Below are 22,551 nucleotides of genomic sequence, written 5' to 3' on the forward strand. Positions count from 1 at the left end.
GGCTTCCAGAATTAAAAGCCCACATACCTCAAGGGGCCTAATAATTGGTCCCAAAGAGACTGCAAGGATCTATTCACTGCTACTGAGACAGAACTTTGTTAATTTGCTCCTCCTCCAATCTGGGCCACAGTCCTCAGTGGAAGTCCCAGGATAAGGAGGATTACTAGAACACCAGAGCTTACAACCATAGTGGATCAGGGACCTTCCTCATATTTTCAGGGCAAAAGAGTACTTGTGGTTGTTCATAGATCAGAGCACAGAGCAGAAGAGTAATAAACATTTCTCATTAGATCACTTCATGTTGAAAAAATTGAAAACTTACAAATTCTTAGAAGTGTCTCTGAAAATAGCTGCATAAAACTTCAGAAACCTGGGAATGCACCCTCCTCCCTGGAAAAAGAAACTTTAACAGAGTTAAAAGTCAAATAAAATGAGCAACCAACAGAAAAAGATTCTAATCATAGAAAATTATCATGATAAGGAATATTAAAATATACACTCAGAAGAAGATAACAAAGCTCTTAACTTCAAAGCCTCCAAGAAAAATATATTTTTTCTCAGGCCATGAAAGAACTCAAAAGGGATTTCAAAAATCAAGTAAGGGAGATAGGGAAAAAATTGGGAAGAGAAATGAGAGTGATACACAAAAATAATGAAGAACAAATCAATAGCTTGGAGAAAATACTGAAATACACAAAAATACTGAAGAAAATAACAACTTAAAAAAAAAAAAAAGACTAGGTCAAACAGTAAAGGAGGTAGAAAAAAACAATGAGGAGAATGGCTTAAAAAGAAGAACTGTCCAAATGGAAAAAAAGACTCAAAAATTCAATGACCAAAAAACAAAACAAAACAAAAAACCTCCTTTGAAAAGTAAAATTGGTCAAATAGAAAAAGAAGAACAAAAGCATGCTGAAGAAAATAGTTCCTTAAAAATTAAAATTGAGCAAATGTAAACTAATGACTTTGAGAAAACAAGAAACAATAAAGCAAAATCAAAAGGATACGAGTATATAAATGCTGCTGGCTTATACCATTTTTGCTATTTAGACTCTACTCCTCACCATATATACTTGGGTACCATTTTGCTGTATTCTGCTTTAGATAATCTCCCTGAATTTTGGCCCCTAATGTTCTGTAATTAGACTTCAACAGCTTTTCTGGATACTTGCTAATGGTATTTCTTTATCTATCCCTTACTTTACAGCCTGGGAGGTGACAAAATGTATAGAACATGGGTCTAGAGCTAGGAAGACCTGAGTTTAAATCTGATACTTGTTTATTTGTGACTCCTGAACACACTTAACTTTGCCTCCGTTTTCTCATGCACAAAATGAACTAGAGAAGAAAATAGCAAATGACTACGGTATCTTTGCTAAGAAAGTCACAAAAGCAATCTTGTAGAATCATACATGGCTAAAACAATTCCTTTGCCTCCGTTTCTTGCTGTGGAGATCAGTGTAGTCTACATTAAACAAAATACCCACTGAAAAGTGAAGAAAAATTTAGTAGATAATCTAATTTTCTTTCATGGAACTGCTTTCTTCTGATTCTCCCTTTGTTTAACCATTGCTTATCCTCCTTTTCTATTTTATGCTAATTCTCTTACCAGCTCTAGTCTCTCTTGAGCCCCAACTTCACATCATAAATTCTATGTTAGACATTTAGTATTGGATGTTCTATGTTTATATATGCATAAATTAATTCCCCTATTTGATGGTAAGCTCCCTGAAGGTAGGGACTATTTGTTTTTGTAATCACAGCCCTCAGCTTAGTGAGTAGCCTATAGTAAAATGCTTGTTGATTGAATGACACTTCTTAAAATTTGTCCCTGCTCAAACTTTCCCCATTTATTTTGGATCACTTTCCCCATTACTACTACCATCCAAAATTTCAGTCATTCTAAATTTTTCTCTTTTATGGCTTCCTGAGGCCTAAAGCCCATTGGTATGAGTCTCTCTCTTCTCATTGGTGGAGAACAATGTCTCACACATGACTAAGAGGGAGGATGGAATAGGAGAGAGCATCTCTAATTTCTTCAGTTTTCTTTGAGCACTTTGGGCTCTGTAACCATTTGGAACACTTCTACACTTTAGCTTTGAGAGACAAGATGAATGCTACCAATCCCACTTCAGCATGCTGAAGGCAGAATATCACTCTGGAAAGAACATGGCATGAAAAAAGCTAGCAATTTTTATCATATCCCTATATCCAGTTTACTATTCTATAGAGACTATAAGAAATTTTCTTTTGGGTAAGATATATTTCCTGAGAGGAGGAATTTTTCATTTTTATATCTAGGAGAGATTGGTACACAGTAGGTGCTTAATAAATATTTATTAATTGATTTACTGCTTTCATAACTTTGAGAACCACATCACCATCATAATAAGGCATTGTAGCAAGATTTCATTGTAGGATTCCACATGCTTCATTACTTTGATAGATTTGCTATCTTATGGGTTCATCTATTCCTTCCAATAGTTCCAGTCTCAAACCATCCACATTTTGGATGTCTCATAAAAGGAGACTCTTGTCTATGTCCCCTCATATATGTCCTCTATATAAAGGGTTAACCCTAGTTACTGGGGGACTTACTTGTGACACCATAGAAATATCAATGGAATACACAGATTCTTCATAAATTATTTCTAATTTTCTTGATATGATTGGTACCCTCTTTTTCCAGTAAGACATCTCCCTAATGCTATTTCTATGTACCATTGCTCCTCTACAATTCTTTGTTGGTCCCATAGCCTACTCACACTCATCACACCTTCCCTTGAAATGTCTTAAAAATGAATTCCTCCATACCATTAAATTCATGTTATTTCTAGCATAGGCTTCCTGTATATTAAGTATAATATACATTTTTTCTCATCTTTATTTTCTTTAGTTCCAGTTGTATTCCTCTTGCAGATCATCAGAGGCTATCGAGTCCAACTATGAGAGCTCTATAGTCACATAGGAAAATTTTGAATCAAAGATCTTATAACAATGGGTCATGAAGACTTTTTACAAGAAAACTTTTTTCTATTTTATTTCTATTTTATAATATTATATTCCTATTTTGCAATAGAAAACTACTTATTATTAGGGGTGCAGTACATAGTATTTACCAAGCAAAATCATACATATACAAAAGAATCTGATTATATTTTAATGGATAGTAAATGACTGGTTAATTATTATGGTATTCTTTCTTGAATTAACAATATGTACATATAGTCAGATACCTATTGTTACAACAAAGAATAAAATCATTTTCAAATCAGAAGATGCCTGGAACTGAGGCTACCCAGTTAACTATAGCCCAACCTTCAGAAAGACAAAGGCATAGATTCTGTCCTAAATTAGAAGTGAGAAGGAGCAAAGAGGTTATGTTGAGAGAGGTTCTTTTTTAAGTTATTCCTAATTTTCTCAATATGATTGGTAACCTCTTTTTTCTAGTAATACATCTCCCTGATGCTATTCCTATGTACCATTGTTCCTCTACAGTTCTTTGCTGGTCTCATAGGCTACTCACACTCATCATACCTTCCCTTGAAATGTCTTAAGAATGAATTCCTCAGTACTGTTAAACTTATGTCCTTTCTAGCACAGGCTTCCTGTATATTTAGTGTAATACACTTTTCCCCACTTGGTGTGGAGCACCAAGGATTTAAACAAAAAAAGTGAAAAATAATTCTGGCCTTCAACTAGTTTGCATTCTACCAGAAGGAAGACAGTATAAAACATGAAAACAGATAGGATGTGAATGATCTTTTGAGGAGGTAGAGACCATTAAGCTGACTGAAAAATGACTGAACAACAGCATAAATGAGAGGTCAACAAATCCAATTCTAGGCCAGTTACATTAATCCTCTTTTTAAAAAGGCCTGATAAATAGTGAAATGAATCTATTTGGGAAGAGACTCCTCTTGGGGTACACCACATGTTCTAAGACATTGGCTGGTCCATCTGGAATTTGGGTACTCAAAGTTTGGCTGGAGTTGGAACCTCTGAGCTGATGAGATTAAATTCCTCATTTATCAATGAATTTATAATGAGGCATTCAAGATATACTCAAAGGGGTGAAGTCTAACACATAGGATTGGTTGTTTTTGCAACCAATGCTACTGTCAGTGAATGAATAAAAATGATCAAATGTAAAACTGTACAAGTTGGGTATCTTCAATATTTAATCATTTTATTCACCACTATTTACAATGGATCAGGTCTATAGAATAGATAGAGCTTAAGATTCTGCTTTTTGATAAACACTTAATGTATTTGAAGGTGCTAGCATTTATATTACTTATTAAGTACCATTCTCTTCTAAACATTATTTTCCCCAAAAAGTTCTTGGTCCATACTAAGTGTCTAATGACTGCTTTTTATTGAGTCATTCATATTCAAATCAGAAAAAAAGTATATTTTTAATTCAAAATCAAATATATTAATGTATATGTGTGTGCATGTTACATGGGATAAACATAATAACATAATAAACACATAATCCAGGTGACTAGAATATTTGAGAGTGTTTATTATATATATATGTGTATATTTTTAGAGGGGAAAGGTACTAGATATAGTAGTACCAAGATTATGCTACTTACTGCTTCTGTGACTTTGGGCAAATCACTTAATTTTGGAACAGACTCAGTTTCCTCATCTGTAAAACTAGGATGTTGGAATACAGTTTTTTTTTTTACCAGAATCTCATTATGTCAGTGTCACTATATGAATAATTTTTATCTCCTATCACTATGTTTAATCACATTTATAGTTCAAAAATAAGTAATTATTCAAAACATTGTCCATCTTGAATGTATTTTTGTAAATCTCTTCACTTGTTCACAAAATTTTAAGGAAAGAAAAAGCAAGCATAGCAGTAGTATTTTATATGAAACATATTCTCACACATGATAAACTCTAAACACATTAAACTATCAGCATTATCCACAAACCTGCATTTAAAGCATTAAATTGAACGTTCTGCCTTTTCAATAACTGTCACCTCATCTCTATTATTTTCACCTCAAGACTCTAATTGTTTCTTTTATGGGAGCTAACCTACTAGTGTCCTTGGCAGTACACTTTATGGCTCATGCATTTGCTGTAATTGTTTGGGCAATTTGCCACAGAATATAACAACTGGAAAACATTTTGCCAGCACAGGTCCAAATCTTCACAAACACCATCAGTTTGTATAATAAGCTGTATTAATGTGAAATATAAAAATGATGCATGTTACCTATGAGGAGCAAAGGGCATGTTGGATTTCCTTTGCTAAAAAGAAAACAAATGTAGAGCCCTCCAAAGCACCGGAAAATAATCCTTATGTCAACCAAGAATTAATTCATTTAGAGGGATAACAAGGACAGCAGTGCATTGGATAGAAAATATGCCCACATATATTAACGCCAGGTAAATACTGGTGTTTCTACTATTACGGCTACAGATTATAGCTAAACAAAACCTTGAATGAAATGAGTTCTTGAAAAGAGTTCATTTTCATACTAAGTCTGAAGCCACATAATGAAGGACAACATAGTTTTCTGGCATAAATTAAAAAGATGAACTCAAGCTCTTTGAGTTTTCGTTTTTGGAACACTACAACTATATCTTAAGAAATCATTTAATCTGCTTCACTGCTCATGAAAAGGCCATTTATCACCCTTGTGCCTCATGAGATTTTGAGTGATGAGTCAATATAAGTGTAATAAAAGTATACAAATATCTAAGGGAGGCAGCTAGACACAGTGCATAGAATACTAAGCCCAGCATCAAGAAGACCCAAATTAAAATTTTACTTTGGATGCTTACTAGATATGTGACTCTGGTCAAATTATTTAACCTCTGTCTGCTATTTAACCTCATCTTTAAAGTGGGGATAATAATTGCACCTATCTCCTAAAGTTGTTGTAAGGATCAAATGAAATAATATTTATAAAATGCTCAGCAAATAGAAGAGATTAATAACTGCTTATATCCTTCTCAGTAAGGGTACTGAAAACCTGATGGATATGATTATTGAGTTATAGAAAGTAATATTTAAAAAATCATAAAGATAAGAATACAAAAAGGGCAAATGCTTTTCCATCTTTCAAAAAAGGATAGAAGATAGAATTTCCCAACCATAAGTTAATGAGTATGACTTCAATTCAGAAGGAAATTCTAGGACAGATTAACAAATGGTAAATGAATAACTGAAAAAGGAAGCAGTCATAACAGAGTACTAGATTAACTTTATTTCTTTTTTTAATGGTGTTACTAAACTGGTGACTATGAAAAATGCAACAAATATAGTTTACCTAGATTTTAGCAAAGCATTTGCTTTTCAAGTGGAAAGAATAAACAGATATGGGCTTTAGTCAGCATTGTGCTGTAAATATTTAGGAAGTGGTATTCCCCCTCCCCTCATCATATACATATAATGCACTTTTAGTTTAATATGTATTATTAACCTCTTTATCCATCACATTTTCAAAATCCAGATAATCTACATGGCAATAAACCCAGCCCTGATTTGTAATATTTGTGGTGTATATGATCACAATGAAAATTTAACAATTGGCTCGCTTATAAAGTGGTACAAACTCATTCTAGAACACCCCTGGTATATTACACTTGGACAGTTTCACATACAAAGTGTATTCATTCATGAGTCATTATTAGCTTGGAAAAAGGTATTTGTTGGAATGCAAAGAGTCTCAGCATAGGCCTATTCTGCTCATCTTTTTGTTAATGACCTAGATAAAGGCATTTTTATTTGATTATTTATCAGCTTTGTAGATGACGAGGACACTGAGCAAAATTTCTTAGGATTTAAATGTAAAGTATTATACTTGTATTCAAAAAGTCAACCTCACAAATATTGGTTGAGAGAAGTGGTAGGGAAGGACAATTTAGAGTTAGACAGCTGGAGGTTTTAGAAAGCTTGACGTAACTGTGTGCTGTAGCAGTCCAAAGAAAGCTAATGTAATCTCATCTTTTTTAATTAATTGCTCAATTCAGTAAACATTTATTAAGCACCTATTATGTGCCAGACATCTTACTAAGTGCTAAGGATACAAAAAAAGGTTAAAAAAAATAAGTCCCTGTCCTCAAGAAATTTGTAATTTAATGGGGCAGATAACATAGAAACAAATATATATAAAGCATTCTCTGTGTGCATGCATATATGTACACACATAGACACATACCCATGCAAATATGCATTTGTGTATACATACACACACATATATATGTTAAATAGGAAATAATTAACAGAGGGAAAACAGTAGAATTAAGGAAGATTGAGAAAGCCTTCCTGTAAAGAAAGAGTTTTTAGTTAGGACTTGAAAGAAGCCAAGTAAATGAGTAGATGAAGCTAAGGAGGGAGAGCATTATAGGCTTGGGAGTTAATTAGACAAAAATGCCTAGAACTGAGGGATGGAGTGTCTTGTTCATGGAATGACCAGGAGGCTAGTGTCTGGATTGCAGAGTACATGTGGGGAGTAAACTATAAGAAAACTGGAAAGATAGCAAGGGGATATGTCAATGAAAGGAATTCAAATGACTGAGAATTTTGTATTTGATACTGGAGGAAATAGGAAGTCACTGGAGTTTATTGCATTGGAGTGTGATGTAGTTGGATCCACATTTTAAGATAATCATTGTGGTAGCTGGATGGAGAGTGTATGAGAGCAGGGAGAGTCTTAAACTAGATCCACCATCAAGCTGTTACAGTAATCAAAGCATGAAGTGATGAGGACCTGTGCAAAAGTGATGGCAGTCTTAGAAGAGAAAAGGAAGGATATTTGGGAGATCTTGCAAAGGTGAAATTAACAAGCCTTGGCAACTGTTTGGATATGGAAGGTAAGAGATAAGACATAAAAGAGACAAAGTGTCCAGAAATAAGTGAATATGTTACTCTGTTCTGACCTGAGTTCTGCAGTTTAGGAAGGACAGTAGAAAGCTAGAATGTTTAAAGTACATCACCCAGGACAGTGAGAGGCTTTGAGTTTATGCCATATTAAAATGAAGTGAAGGCACTCAGGATATTTGACCTGGAAAAGAGAGGATTTGATGGTAGTTTGGAGTTGTGGCAAGAAAGACTTGAGAGTGGCAAGGAAAAGGAATTGGACTCTTTGTCCCCAGAAGAGATGACCAAAAGCAATAGGTGGATAGGGAAAAGAGACAAAGTTAGGCTTGACATTAGAAACCATTTCTTCATAATGAGAAGTTTACAAACAGAATCTCTTGGGTAACAGAATCTTCTTCATTGGACAGCCTCAAAAAAAGGCATGATGCCCATTTATCCATCTATTAGGTATGTTGTGGAGTGGCAGTGGGCAATATTTGGGTATTGTTTGGACTGTGTGGCTACTAAGGTAGTCTCAGTGTCTCAGTGTGTGAAATCCCTTCATGAGCACAGAAAACATCCCATTTCTGACTAAGTAGATGTCTTAAAAAAATTGCTTAGTTGAGGAGTTGCAAAACAACTTGCCCACAGTCACCTAGCTGTTAATTATCAGAGTCAGAAAACCCACTTCTTTCTGACACTAAATGCAATAGTTTATTCAACATATATTGTGGCTCCTCCAAATAGGATTTTCTTGCAAACAAGAAGATGTTACAAAAATACTTTCCTTCAAGACAGAATGTTAGGCATTTGTAATAATTTCCTGCCAATTTTGGATTAGTGAAATGTATTAACAAAAGGAGTTGTGAAAAAATCTGCTTCTTCTCCTTTGACTTCTTCCCATTTTTAAGTGTACTTGTTAAGGATAAATTGAGGACAGTCTTATGAAGATTGGGGGTAGCTTTTCAAGATGTTTTCTAGTTCTGCCATTGGATCTTCTCTTAATGTATAATACAAGATATAGTGTTATCAGTGGAAGTGACTCTAAAGAAGATGGATTGCTATCTATTCTGCTGCTCTGCCCTAAGGACCTAAGTACTCTCCTTCTGACCTGAAGCTGAAATCTCCTATTATGTGTTATCTAACCCTTTAGAATGTGAGACTTGATAAGAATTGTCTTATTTTTTAATATCCGCATAGCTTACCCACTATGTGCTTTTAATAATTTTTTTAAATTCCTAAATATTTTCTCATCATTCATTAGGGGTCATAAAAGGAAGACTATTGCTTTCAAGTGTGAACACTTTAATTTTTCATTGTCCAAAGATTTGACCACAAAGCTGAAAGTATAATCTCTCTATATATTGTCTGAACCAGTATGTAAGGCTAATATAAATCATTTTTGAATGTCAATAACAACTATATAGACTGAAAAAATACTACTACAAAAATTTTATTTCATTTTTAATGAAAAAAATATTCCAAAGACCTTATAAGCATAACACTGATATTTCTAATTAGCAAAGTTGAGAAATCATTACAGTTTTTAGAGAAATAATATTTTATGAATTCATCCTTCCTACTCCAACAAGTAAATGAAAGTCAGCAGATGCAAAAACCTTTCTCTCTGACATTCTATAAAGAGCAGTATATGGTTTTTAAGTAAAGAACCAGGGTGACATTTCTTCATAAGTTAATAAGTGTTCTGATGTATACAAGTAAGTTTCTCCATTAAAATGTAATCTCTACCCTGGCATGAATTCTATCAATAAAAAGTTGTTAAAAAAATAAAATAAAATGTAATCTCTTTGAGGGCAGGGACTTTTTTGCTTTTTCTTTGTATCTCTAATGCTTAGCACATTGCAAATTTATAATAAATACTTGTTGATTGATTGGTAGTGAATATTCTTATTATATTGCTGACTGTTAGAATAATAAAGTAATATGAATAATAATAATTAAAACAGACAGTTAATAGATGGCAAGCTTACTTTCACATCATAGAAACATGTCAACAAATCAGTCAGTTAATAAGGATTTCAGTGCCTATTTTGTACCAGATACTGTACAAACACTGGACATGCAAAGAAAAGCAATAGACAGTCCCTGCTCTCATGGAGTTCACAGTCCAACAAGAAAGACAATGTATAAACAATTAACTACAAAAAAGTGACATATAAATATATTTGTATAATACACACACATATAAGTGTATATACACATATATACAAATAACATATATGCGCATATTTCATATAAAAACAATATATATGTAACTTTTTTGCATGTGGATTTTTTTATGTGTATTAGAAATAATAAACAGAGGAAAGACACTGGTATTTAGGAGGATTAAGCAAAATTTCTTAAAGATTGTATTTAACTGAGAATTATAAGAAACCAAGAAATTCAAGAGTCTACAGATGAAGAAGAAAAGCATTACAGGTAAATTCTTTACAGACCCACTCTATTCTCTTTTCCTCTTCCTTTTGGCAGCTTTCTTAGCAACAGTCTTAAGGTATTTTGGGTCTCTGTCACTTTACAGGATGGTACTTCACTTCTCTTTTAAATGAATTGCCCTGGGCCTCATAATTGCTAGTTATGGTTTTGAATATTGGTTTGATAATGGAATATGAGTAGAAGAAATAGTCTCTGAGTTTAGAGAGAATAATCATAATCAACTTATTTTATTTGGTGGGGGGTGAGGAGGAGCATAGAACACAGCAACTCAAAAAATTTTCTACTAAGGTGTGGAAGGAGTGATTGGTGTAAATGGAGACAGTTTTCACATTGACAAAGTCATGGATCTTTAGAAATATTTAAGTACAATTCCACTGCAGGAAACAAACAAAAAAGGGATCTTCATCTCTGTCCCTATTATGGAAACTCAAAGTGTGAGTATCATTTGATCACTCTTATGTGAAACTAGTTTCTTCAAATGCCAAACCTCTTGCTGATTCTATGGGGGATCAATCATTACCTGAATCCTGTGCTGGGCACAAAATATGAACCTCGGCATTATCTTTTCTCTAAACTTTCCCCTATTCTATTTGTTCAATTATATCCTTTCTTTAAAAAAAAAAAAAAAAGCTTCTCTCTAAAGTGTCTTTCTGTGTCTTCTTATAATAATAGTTAACATTTATGTAACATTTTCAGATTTAGGAAGCACTTTACAAATGTTATTTCATTTTATTCTTATAACAACCTTGAGAGGTAGGTGCTATTACTATCACCATTTTACAGATGAGGAAACTGAGATAAACAGAAATTAAATGACTTGCTTAGAGTCACATAGTTAATATGTATTTGAGATTGGATCTGAACTCAGGTATTCCTAACTCCAGACCTAGGATTTTATCAGCTGCATAACTTAATTCTCTATCTCAATCAACCAATAAATATTTATTTAAGGTTTATATACTTATTGTGTACTAGACAGGGTGCTAAGTGGTGATGATACAAAAAGCAAAAGATAGTATCTGCCCCCAAGGAGTTTACAATCTAATGACAACATGTAAACAAATAGATATACAAAGCAAGTACGATGTAGGATAAGTAAAAATCAATTAGCATAGGAAAGATTCTAGAATTTAGAGGGAAAGGCTTCCAATAAAAGAAGGGGTTTTAGATGAGGCTTAAAAGAAGTTAGGGAGGTCAGTAGGAAGAGCTGAGGAGGGAGAGCATTCTAGAGAAAGCCAGAGAGAAAGCAGAGAGCTAAGAGATGGAGCATTTTGTTTATTATACACCCAGGAGGCTAGTGTCATTAGATCTGAGAATACATATGGAACAGTAAGGTGTAAGAAGAATGGAAAGATAGAGTGCGGCTGGATTATAAAGGGATTAGTCTGCCAAAAAGAGCATTTTGTGTTTGAAGAAAGGGAGATGGCATGGTCAGATGTGTGGTTTTAGGAAAATTGCTTTGGAGGCTGGGTAGAAGATGGATTGGAGGGAGGGAGACTTGAAGCAGGTAGACCCACTATTACAATAATCAAGACATGAGGTGATGAGAGTCTGTATTCTACTAGAGATCAAAGCATTCATAGAGAAATGGTGACCAAGGTAGAAAGTTTAGGTCTGGGGAGTTACAGAAAGGGGAAATGAAGGTATAGAAAACCTATTATATAACACTCTTTTCTGAAGCAATGGCAATATTGATTTACTTAGAATTACCAAGCTAAAAAAATCAGACTATTTGGGAATGAGGCAGAGCAGGTGTTGAAATGCCCTGGATGAATGGGCAGATGATTGGATAAGATATGAAGTATGGTCTGGGAGTACCTACATATACTAGCAGATTAGTCCAAAAAAAAAAAAAAATAGTACAAGTGGTTCATCTATATAGAAAGAACTTAAGTTACCTGGCTGACTTATGTGAATTCTGTACCAGCCCAGAACTCATTTATGGTATTTGGTGACAGCAGAGAGAGGAAAAGGAATATTTCAGAGGTGTGGGTGAGGAGGCGGATAAGAGAGTGTTCTGTAAAATGTGGACAATTTGAGAGCTATGCTTTAGTCTGTTGTGCTAATAATGTGCATATTAAAAAGTCACGAATCTACACATTAATGAATTCTTAACTAGTCTCTGACACAATAGACTGATATGTCCCTGGAGGAGTCATTATGGCCTATCATGTCAATGATCTGCATATTAATGAATCTCTTACATACTCATCAACAGGTAGTCACATAGACTTCCATTGAGTTCTTTTTCATTTGATTTTTAAATGTTTCCTCCCTATCCCCCCTTCTCTTTTGTAATACTATTGTGAAGAAAAGACAAAAAGGTGCATTAAGATAATTTTAATATGTGACGTAAGTTCACAAAAGCATCAAATTTAGAGATAATGCTTCTAAGATTTACTGGAGCTTCTGCCAGGAAAACTTTGCAGCAGATTTTCTGCAGAGCCAAGCCAAGACGTATTGAGATTTAGTACAAGGCCATCTATTGTTGTTTTATTTTTTTTCTAAAATAACACCTTTTATTTTTTTTCTGATATATCTATGTAGAATTTGATTACAAATAGCTAGAAGAACTGCTTTTGAAAAATGCTTATGAAGCTACATTGTTTTAAGATTAAAATTCCCCAACACAATTTTCAAAATCATATTTTAGCTAAAACATTTATTTAAAAAATAACTTTGAAAAAAGAGTAATTGCTGGTAGAAATAAAAAACTTTGAAAGTATAAAAGATACACCAGCCATGTCTTTGATTGCATAGTGAATGGAAAAATGCACCATACCTCTTCAAAATGACTTTCTCACATATACTCCTTTTTACTTAGACATAGCCCCAGGAGGACTTTTAGCACCTTAACATTTCCACCTTCACTCCACATGCTTTGACTTTTGTTGGATCCAATTAGGACATATAAGAAACTCAATGCACTTTGAAACATAGTTCTTTGGTCAGGAATACAAGCAGTGTCTTCTTTGTGTGGGGATGCAGAAGATTACACTTCCTGCATTTTTCTTGAATCACTCTTCAAAGATGAGAGACACCTTTTCCCTGAATTGTTCTCTAGATTCTGGAAGGACTATTGATCAAGGATCTCAATCTAGCAGATGACCAGAATGCAAAGTTCCTTCCCAACAGAGATGCTCTTGCCCCTGCTGGCATCCCTCAAAGGATGTTAAACTAGCATCATTCTGCCTGAGAGATTATAAGTGATATTGACGAAGTGCCTTCATGCTCATTGTGCTACATTATAAAGCACAAGGGTTTTGATAAATAGCTACTTTCTGGGAGGCAGGAGGACCAAAAGAGGGTCATCACTGCAATCAATATAAAGGGCAATGAGTACACATTAATTAATGGGAGCATGGTGTAGTGAAAAGAATAGTGGGCTAGAAATCAAGAAACCTGGGTTCTAATGTCATTTCTACCACTGATTTTCTGTGCAACCACGAGCCAATCCCTTAATCTTTTTGAACCTCAAGTTCTTACTCTGTTAAATGGGAATGATATTTGCTTTTGCCAGTCTGACAGGGTTGGCATGAGAATCAAATGAGAGGAAGATTACAGGGTCCCAGGATTTAGACCCATTTTTTGGCAGATGAAGCAACCAATGATACATTTATGCTATATAAAGGACAAAACTTAGTGCAGTGGGTAGAACAGGGATAGAAACAGGACCTGTGATCTCGTTGTTATAGGGAACTTTCTGGTGAGAAAAGTTACTTCACCAAAGAATGTTAATATCTTTTCTGATCGCTTTAGGGAAGTGCCTACAATACTGATGTATCATGTGACTTACCCTGAGTTACGTAGTCATATTTGTCAGACATCAGACTTTTTAACCCAGTTCTTTCAGTAGAACTGAGTTCTACTACTCAGAACTGGTATCTGAGGCCAGTTCTCTAGAATATACTGTCTTTCAGTGCAGGGAAAAGAACAAAATTAGTAATTGGAGAACTGTGGAGAACTGAATCCCAGACCAGGTATTTATTATCTTTATGATCTTCAGCAAGTTATTAATCTTTCTATCTTCCCAGTTTTCTCTGTATAATGAATGAAGATATCAAGTGTCTAGTTTTTAAAACTATGACCAGATCAAGTCAACAAGCATTTCTTAAGTGCCTACTCTGTCCCAGGCAGCATGCTAAGTGCTGGGGTTTGAGAGAAAGGCAACAATAGGTCCTGTCTTTAAGATGCTAAAAATTTAGTGGAGAAGACAACATGCAAACAAACTATGTATGAGCAGGATATAAGCAGGATAATTTGGAGATAATCATAGAGAACAGGTACTAACACCAAGTAGAACTGAATAAGATAGAATTTGGCTGATATATAATCTGGGTAAGCTAGAAGGTGGAGATAAGGAGACAGAGCATTTCAGACATGAGAACAGCCAGTGAAAATGTATGCCAATATGTGTGTCATCTGAGGAAAAATAAAGAGAAAAGTGCTATTGGATCAAAGAAAGTATGGATAAAAACGAGTCACAAGAAAATCATTTGAATGAAACACTTATTAAGCAACATTTATATATAGATCATTGGACCTAGAGGTACAAAGAAAATGAATCTGCCTCATTCCTAATCTAATAAGGAAATAACACACTAAGATAGCCATAACACACAATATTATATAACTCTATTAGAGAATTACAAAGTACTTCGTGTAGTCTGAAAAAGGACATTACCAAATTTCTTTAAGCAAGTGGTATTAGGGGACAGATTTTGATTTTAGGAGACAGAATGGAATTCAGTAGGGAAAGTTGAGGGATGAGAGCATTTTAGATATAGGAAATAGTCTGAAAAAGATACAATTGGAAAGCTTATGCATTTGTGAAAAAATGGGGAAAATAGTTCATTTTGGCTGGTATATAAAGCATATGGTGAATAACCTAGAATAAAGGGTGTGTTGTGTGTGTGGGGGTATCTCCATTGTTGAGAATCATGAATGCCATGTAAAGGAGTTTTAATTTATTTGATAGCCACTAATAAAGATTTTAAGCAAGAGAGTGAGATAATCAGATATATTTTTAAGGAAGATTATTCTAAAATAGTATAAAGAGTGAACTGATGAGGGAGAGAATCGAGGCAGGAGTGCCTAGCATTTAATACAATTTTGGCACATACTAAGTATTTAATAAATGTTTATTGACTGACTGACTGACTGACCGACTGATTGGCATAAGGTTATTTTTATAGTATATCGTGACTAGGTGTTGATATATGGGCCTATCTTATGGTGGTAACTGAAAAATAAAAATAAGGAGATGGATTCAAGAGATGTATTGGGAGTTGGTTGATTGTGGACTAATTGAATACAAAACTGGAATATAAGAAAGAATCAAAGACAAGCCTAAATCATGACAAGGGGAGACTGAATGATGTTACAGATAAAATAGTCAAGTAAGGAGGTGTAAGTGGAAAGATAATGTTCTCTATTTGTGATGTGTTGAGTTTGAAATGCCAGAGGAACAATGAGTAGCAGACTTTCTATAGTCAGCTAGAAATTCAACCTTGAGCTAAGAAAATATCAGTATTAGAGACATTAATTTGGGAGTCATTTACATAAAGACAGTAGTTGAAGCTGCTAAAATGGATTTAAATCCTGCCTTTGAAATTTACTAGGTATGTGACACAGGACAAGTCACAAAGTTTCTGTGTATCTCAGGCAACTCCCTTGACCTTAAAATCTAAGTCAAATATGGGTGGTGATAAGAACTGGTAAAGAGAATTCTTACAGCAAGAGTTCCCTATTCTAACAAAAAATAATACTTTTCTGAAAAGTATTATTGTTTTGTGACTTTATAACACAGAATCTGATTAGATTCACTATCAGCAAATTTGTAAAGTTTGGTCAGTCATTAGTAGTAATTGGCATAGAACCCAGAATGTAGAGAATATTTCTGTAGAATTTGAGTTTTTTTGTTCTAAAAAAAAAAGTACTTTTTTAAAAAGGAACTTAAATAATAAAATAGTCTCACACAAGTCAAACATTCTTAGTTATTAATCTAGCATCTCAGTGCTTTCTTATTGTTTTACAGTTTTACTATCCTATACTCATAGCCATCATTTAAGGATACAGCTCTTATGGAGGAAGAGTTAGCCATCCTCAGAAACTGTCACCTAACCTACACATACTAGTTAGTCAATCTAACCCTGTTGAATTAGAAAGGCACCCTGAAAGAGATATATACCTCTTATATACATGACTGACCAACTCCACTATGTTGACTACCATCTCCCTTTAGATTCAGATATTGATAGCTTAGGAATTATAACAATACCCCCCAGACAAATGCACTCAACCATCATTCTCAGAAATAAAACTCTATGGAGATATAACATGACACCTGTTTCTGCAAATGGGATAGCCACAGATACTAAAGACCAAAGTCATTGGCAGTGTCAAATAGTTCATCAAAATTATGATTCAATAAGAATTTATGAGTAAAAATGACTTTAAAGAAGTATAAACATCTACTTTGCAGCTGCACCCTAAGGACTATGAGATTTTTCCATGTGAGTTGCTTTAGAAGCCTTTCATATGTATTTCCTCATTAGAACATGAGCTTTTTTAAGATTACAAACTAGTTTACTTTTCTATTTATATCCCTAACATTAAAAAAAGTGTATTTTATTTCAAACTTAATAAATAAAACAAGCACTTCCATAGAATAGTACAATAGAAAAAAATGATTATACATGACACTGCAAATCTATTATGTTCAACTTGCTATTCATTTGAAATATATAATAATATTATCATGTAATTCTTTTCCTCCTTTTTTCCCCTCTGTCCCACCCCAGAGATGACTACCACTAAACATAAATATGTATGTATACATGCATGAGTGTATATATACATACACATGTAAACCTACTTTACATGCATTTCTATTTATCAATTATCTGGAAGCCAAAATGACTTAGTGACTCAAAGTTATTCTTAAAACAATTTTGCTATCACTGTATACAACATTTTTTTGGTTTTGCTCATTTTGCTCTTCATTATTTCACATACAAATCTGTGTTTTTCTAAGACAATTGAGCACATCATTTCTTATAGTACAATAGTATTCCATTCTAATCATATACCACAACTCGTTCAGCCCATTCCCCAATTGACAGACATCTCCACAATTTCTACTTCTTTGCCACCACAAAGAGAACTTATATATTTTAGATCATAAAGGTTCCTTTATTTTTTTCCCCAATTATCTTGAGAAACAGACTTAATACAGGACTTTATACATAGTTAATAATTTCTTTATTCATTCATTCATTCATACTTAAACTCCCCTGGGCTAATAAAGGTATGATATTCTTATTAAGTTTCATTGCGAGACTATGCATTACGATGGGGTATTTGTGACAAAGGCTATCACTTCCTGTTCCTTTAGCAATAACTTTCAAATTCCTCTATTATTGATAAAAATATTGGGTCTTGTCCCTTCTTTCCTTAAGAAAAGAAAAATTTTGATTAATAAAAGATTATGTGGGTCAACTGCAAATAGATTGGAGGGATAAAGCTAAAGATTAGGATCATAGATATGCATTAGGAAAGGATTTAGGTATTTTGCAGATAAGGAAACTGAAAAGCAGACAAGTCAGGAGACTTCAAGGATGCATAAGGAGAGGTTGGTTTGAAGTCTTGTTCTGTGACTGATTATAATAACAGCAGTGATAATAATTATAATATACATAGCATTTTATGGTTTGCAGAGTTCTTTGCAAAAATGATTTCATTTTATCTGAAAATAACTTTAGGAGACCCTGTACTGTGCTTTCTCTTGCTTTAATGAAACAAATTTAATTTAGTTGTTACACACTGACTGTATAGTATACATTTATTTATCCATGATGCTTAAAATAATTTTTTTTAAGATGGAGTCACCTTATTTCATCTAAGTCGGAAGTGTAGTGGCTGCTCATGGCTGACCTGACCTATTGAAGCATTGACCTATTCTGTTTCCAACATAGGATAATTTAGTCCCCTTTTGATACCTAGGATCAGCCCTTTCCCCATTTAGATTCATATTACTTTGGCTCTAGACTTTATATTACATTGGTTTCATGTTTATTGCTGTTCAAAAGTCAGAAACTCAACAGTTCTATCAGCCTCAACCTCTGCGTTTTCATCAGGCTTGTTCTTGGTTTTTCATGACACTATTAGCTTTAATAACTGATCCAGTAATAATAATTTTTTGCTGTTAACTTATCAAAAATGACTCACAAACAACTCCCTTTTGTAGTTATAGTAGTAGAAATCTAGAATCAAGTCAAAGACTAACTTGTGAATCTCAATTAATGGGAAAATAAGTAATGAGAACAGTATAGTTTTTCTGTAGCATATGGTGAAGGGCAAAGTCTACAGTTTAATTCTGAAATTATATATACACATATCTATACAGATGTATATACATATTTTGACATAGAATGACTCTCAGCTAAATATTCAATGAGCTGTGCATTGAATAATTTTATTAATTTGTTTATTCCATTAGAGAAAGCTGACTCCTTTAAGAAAACATGTAAATAGATAACTTTAGAAACTGTGGTCTCAGATCAGTAGCTTCCCATGTTCTGCTGATATATTAGGTTCTTCACTGTATTTTATCACTCAATGAAGAAAAAATAAATTACAAGGTTGTAATTTTATAGTTACTTAAAACAGCTTTATCTCTCTTTTTAATTTAACATTCATGGGGTTCACTGCCAAATTCTTCTAATTCAGAAGATAGAAAATAATTCAGGGAAGTAATCATCTTTAAGAGACACTTGTATCTCTCTGAATCTCTAAGGAAACAAAGATTTTGTTAAATCTTCATAAATTTGTGCCTTACTTGGAAAGTAGACTTTGTATTACTTCTAGAGCAAGGTGAAGTTCCATTATCTATTCACTCTATATTTCTTCTAGGTGAGCAGAAAAACACATTTGCTGTTTTGGCTCATGAGAAGTAATTTACTTGTCTTATTATTGATTAAATCCTAATACCACCTCTTGTAAAGCCCATAGTTGAAGATATCAAAGAATTCTTTAACACAACTAGTTTTCATCATTGTTTCTTACTGAAAAATTCTAAATAGCTATGGACTTTCCCTGTTTGGAAAATGAAAAAGGAACATCAGTTTCTGAACTTCTTCAATATTCAATTTAGTATACTGATTTAGAAATAGAAATAAGGAGAATTCTTAAAAATATAATAGTGCTGCTTTTTACAAAACAATAAAAGGAATCAATAAAACCATCTGACATTAATGTAATGATGATTTTGTTGGCTAGTTGACTACATAGGTAGTTCTTTAGTTTCCTGAAAGGCTTGATGGTTTGTCATAGTTTGTGTATATTTAAATATATATAATAAATCAAAATCTTGGTTATTAGAAAGTATTCCCAAATACGTTCTTATCATAATGTTCATTCAAATTCACTTTTGAAAAGTTTCTACCAATGCTATTTTATTCATTTAATAAAAACACATATATATATGTATTCATCACTAAAGAAGACAATGATAACTTGAGATCTTCATGGCTTATAAGATAGTGTACATACAGAAATCATGAATTCACCAAAATATGAAAAGAATTTGAAAATAGGTTGATGTTGTACAGCAATCATTGCTTCCAAAATATACATCTGGAGCTAACAGAATTAATGTTAAGAAGACACCAGTTTGGAAAGGTCAACAATGTTTTGTTTACAGGTGCTTCTTTTAGACTTTGGAGGATCTATGATCTCTTCGATGTGTTTATTAATGCTAATGAGACAGAGCAGGACCCACCCATGCAGACTGAGATTGTAGTCTCTGTAAATCTTCTACAATCTGTAAATCTAAACTCAATCTGGTGGAAGTCTTCCTCCAGATCTCTTGAGATTACTCATTTATCAATGGAACATGTAATAAAAGCTTTCCATCAATTTATTCTTATTCTTGCTCCATGATCAACCCATCTCTTTTTTTATCTATCCATCTTTTTGATGCTATTCTTTATGCTGTGTAAGCTCTCCCTCTGAGGTTATTGATTGCCAGGGCCATACATACCAATCTTCCCCAGAAACACATGAAGATGAGCCAGTGTTAAGGTGCCAAAGAGCCTTTCTTTATGGGTAATCTCAGCAGGGGTTAGCAGGAAGCAAGAGCAAGTGTATGTATGTCTCTGTGTCTCTCTCTTTCTGCATTTCTGAATCTCTCTACATCTCTGCCTCTCTCTACTTCGTCTGCATCCTTCTTCACCTATGGAAAAGCTGGTCATTTATATTTAGTCTCCTCTGGGATTACTCTGTGCCCAGCTCACTTAGCACTGTGTAGGGGGATCCACAGAAGGGAGACCACCTGGAGTTAGTGCTGTGTCCTAAGAAAAGATCTAGCAAGAGGATACACCCCTTGCCATCTCAATGAAACACCTGTAAGACACAGCCTCCTGCCTCAGAGGCCAAGCCCCCTTCTACCTCCTTGGTCCAACTTACCAGCTGACATGGCATACATGGCAATTCTCAGAAGGAAAGTCCCTAACATATCCCCCTTTCTGTTTAGCAGGAGCTGCTCATAAAACCAGCTTTGAAATTAAAAACATAAAAATATATCTACATCTAAAACATAGGCTTAGAGTAGGAAAAATACAAAGATGCAATAAAGGGGATGAGAAGGAAAGTATGTTCAATCAGGTGTTAGTACCAGAGGTATAGAAGAATTTCCCTGAGTTTTCTATAAGGGGCCACCTCAGTCAGACCCAGACTTATCTGTGGCAGATGAAGGTCTCATCTTCTGTAACTACTTCAGGCTGACAAGGGGCATAGAGCTGGCCCTATCCAATGGGGTCCAGACTGAAGAGGGGAAATGAGTGACTTGTAGGCTGCAGCAGCATCTGGTACCAAATGTCAAGTTCAGGTCTAAAGTGATTTCAGGTTGACCAAGTGGTTGTTATTTCTGGAATCCTTCTGCAATCCAGTGATTGCAATCCTTCACCATCAGGATCTGCAAGATATAAATATCGTGGCCCTCTCCAAAGTACTAAGATTGGACCTTGCCAATATTCTTCCTTGTCCTTTCAAAGGATCTTTTGAATGTTCTCTGGCACTTAAAGCCCTGTTTTCATAGGATCTGTGTTTTCTATCCTATAAACCTTTATCGACATGCACCTGTCTGGCTCTCTAACTTATATACTCCAGCTGTGTCACGGGGCATGATCACAGGCAAAATTATACCCTGACCCATTATGCATTCCTACCTTCCCATCCCTCAATAAGGCTGCTGAACCTTCCTTTATGGGGCCTGGTAATCCTCACTTGTAACTTCTCCCTCAGAGATTACTGATTGCCAGCATGCCTAATTCTAGGCCTTCGGACGTCTCTGGCCACTGCCTCGTCAAGCAATGGTTCTTGTTCAACAGAGTACCCGGACACAGGAGCTTGCAAGCTCAAGTTTAAAAGACACTGGAGCCAATGTTCTCATGTCTTTTTATCATCTCCTCAAGGCTGGCATCATTATCTAAGGAGGACATGGCTTTCTGGCAACGGGCATTAGTGTTCTCTCTAGCTAATTTCCAGATAAGAAGACTTGTGGGTGAGCCACAAAATCAGGAAAAGGTTCATCTAGGCCCTATTTACAAAGTTTTTTGCTAAGTCTGAAAACAGAGTCATCCATTGCTGAGACTCCCCCAGGTATAAGGCAGACTTTAGCAATAGTCTTCCAATTGTTGGGTGTTAATATATTGCTGGAGGCTAGAAGAGCCAGCAGCTCTTTGATATATGGAGATTCAACCCTGTAAGTGTTAACTGCCTCTTTCAATTCCTTAAATTTCTTCCACTCCAATGGGGCCCACAGTCTTTCCTGGGGTCCACGCCCCGCTTCCTGGTTCCCTTCGTTTGCTATCTTCTGTAACATACATCCTAATAATTCCTGCTTCTTTTCCACTGTTTCTTTCTGTGATGTCATATCTACTTTTGGCTTGCTTTATCAGTCTTGGGGTCTCATCTCCCTTTCCATGATAGGACCAGCTGAACTCATGAGGTCCCAGGCTAATCCCACATTCAGGCGCCATTTGTAACCTGCCTCTTGTGATTGCCCACTCTGCATTCACTATTGCCAGTCTCTCCTAATTCCCAGGCCCTCAGAGGAATCTCTGGCCACTGTCTTTTACAGCACTTATACCAGTCTTACCTCTATTGGAGGTCTTCAGAGATCTCTGGCCACCACTTCATGGAGGGGTGGTTTAATGTATGATAGAGCACCTGAGAACAGTCATGTGCAAGCTCAAGGTCTT

General features: G+C 34.7%; 1 protein-coding gene across 2 annotated transcripts in view; it reads left to right on the forward strand.

The window, feature by feature from the left end:
- The window catches only part of PPP1R3A (protein phosphatase 1 regulatory subunit 3A), a 70,276-nt gene that overhangs the window by 19,800 nt on the left and 27,925 nt on the right, over positions 1-22,551 (forward strand). The gene's annotated exons all lie outside the window — the stretch shown is intronic.

The sequence above is a fragment of the Antechinus flavipes genome, chromosome 5 (assembly GCF_016432865.1).
Source record: "Antechinus flavipes isolate AdamAnt ecotype Samford, QLD, Australia chromosome 5, AdamAnt_v2, whole genome shotgun sequence".
Classification (NCBI taxonomy): domain Eukaryota; kingdom Metazoa; phylum Chordata; class Mammalia; order Dasyuromorphia; family Dasyuridae; genus Antechinus; species Antechinus flavipes.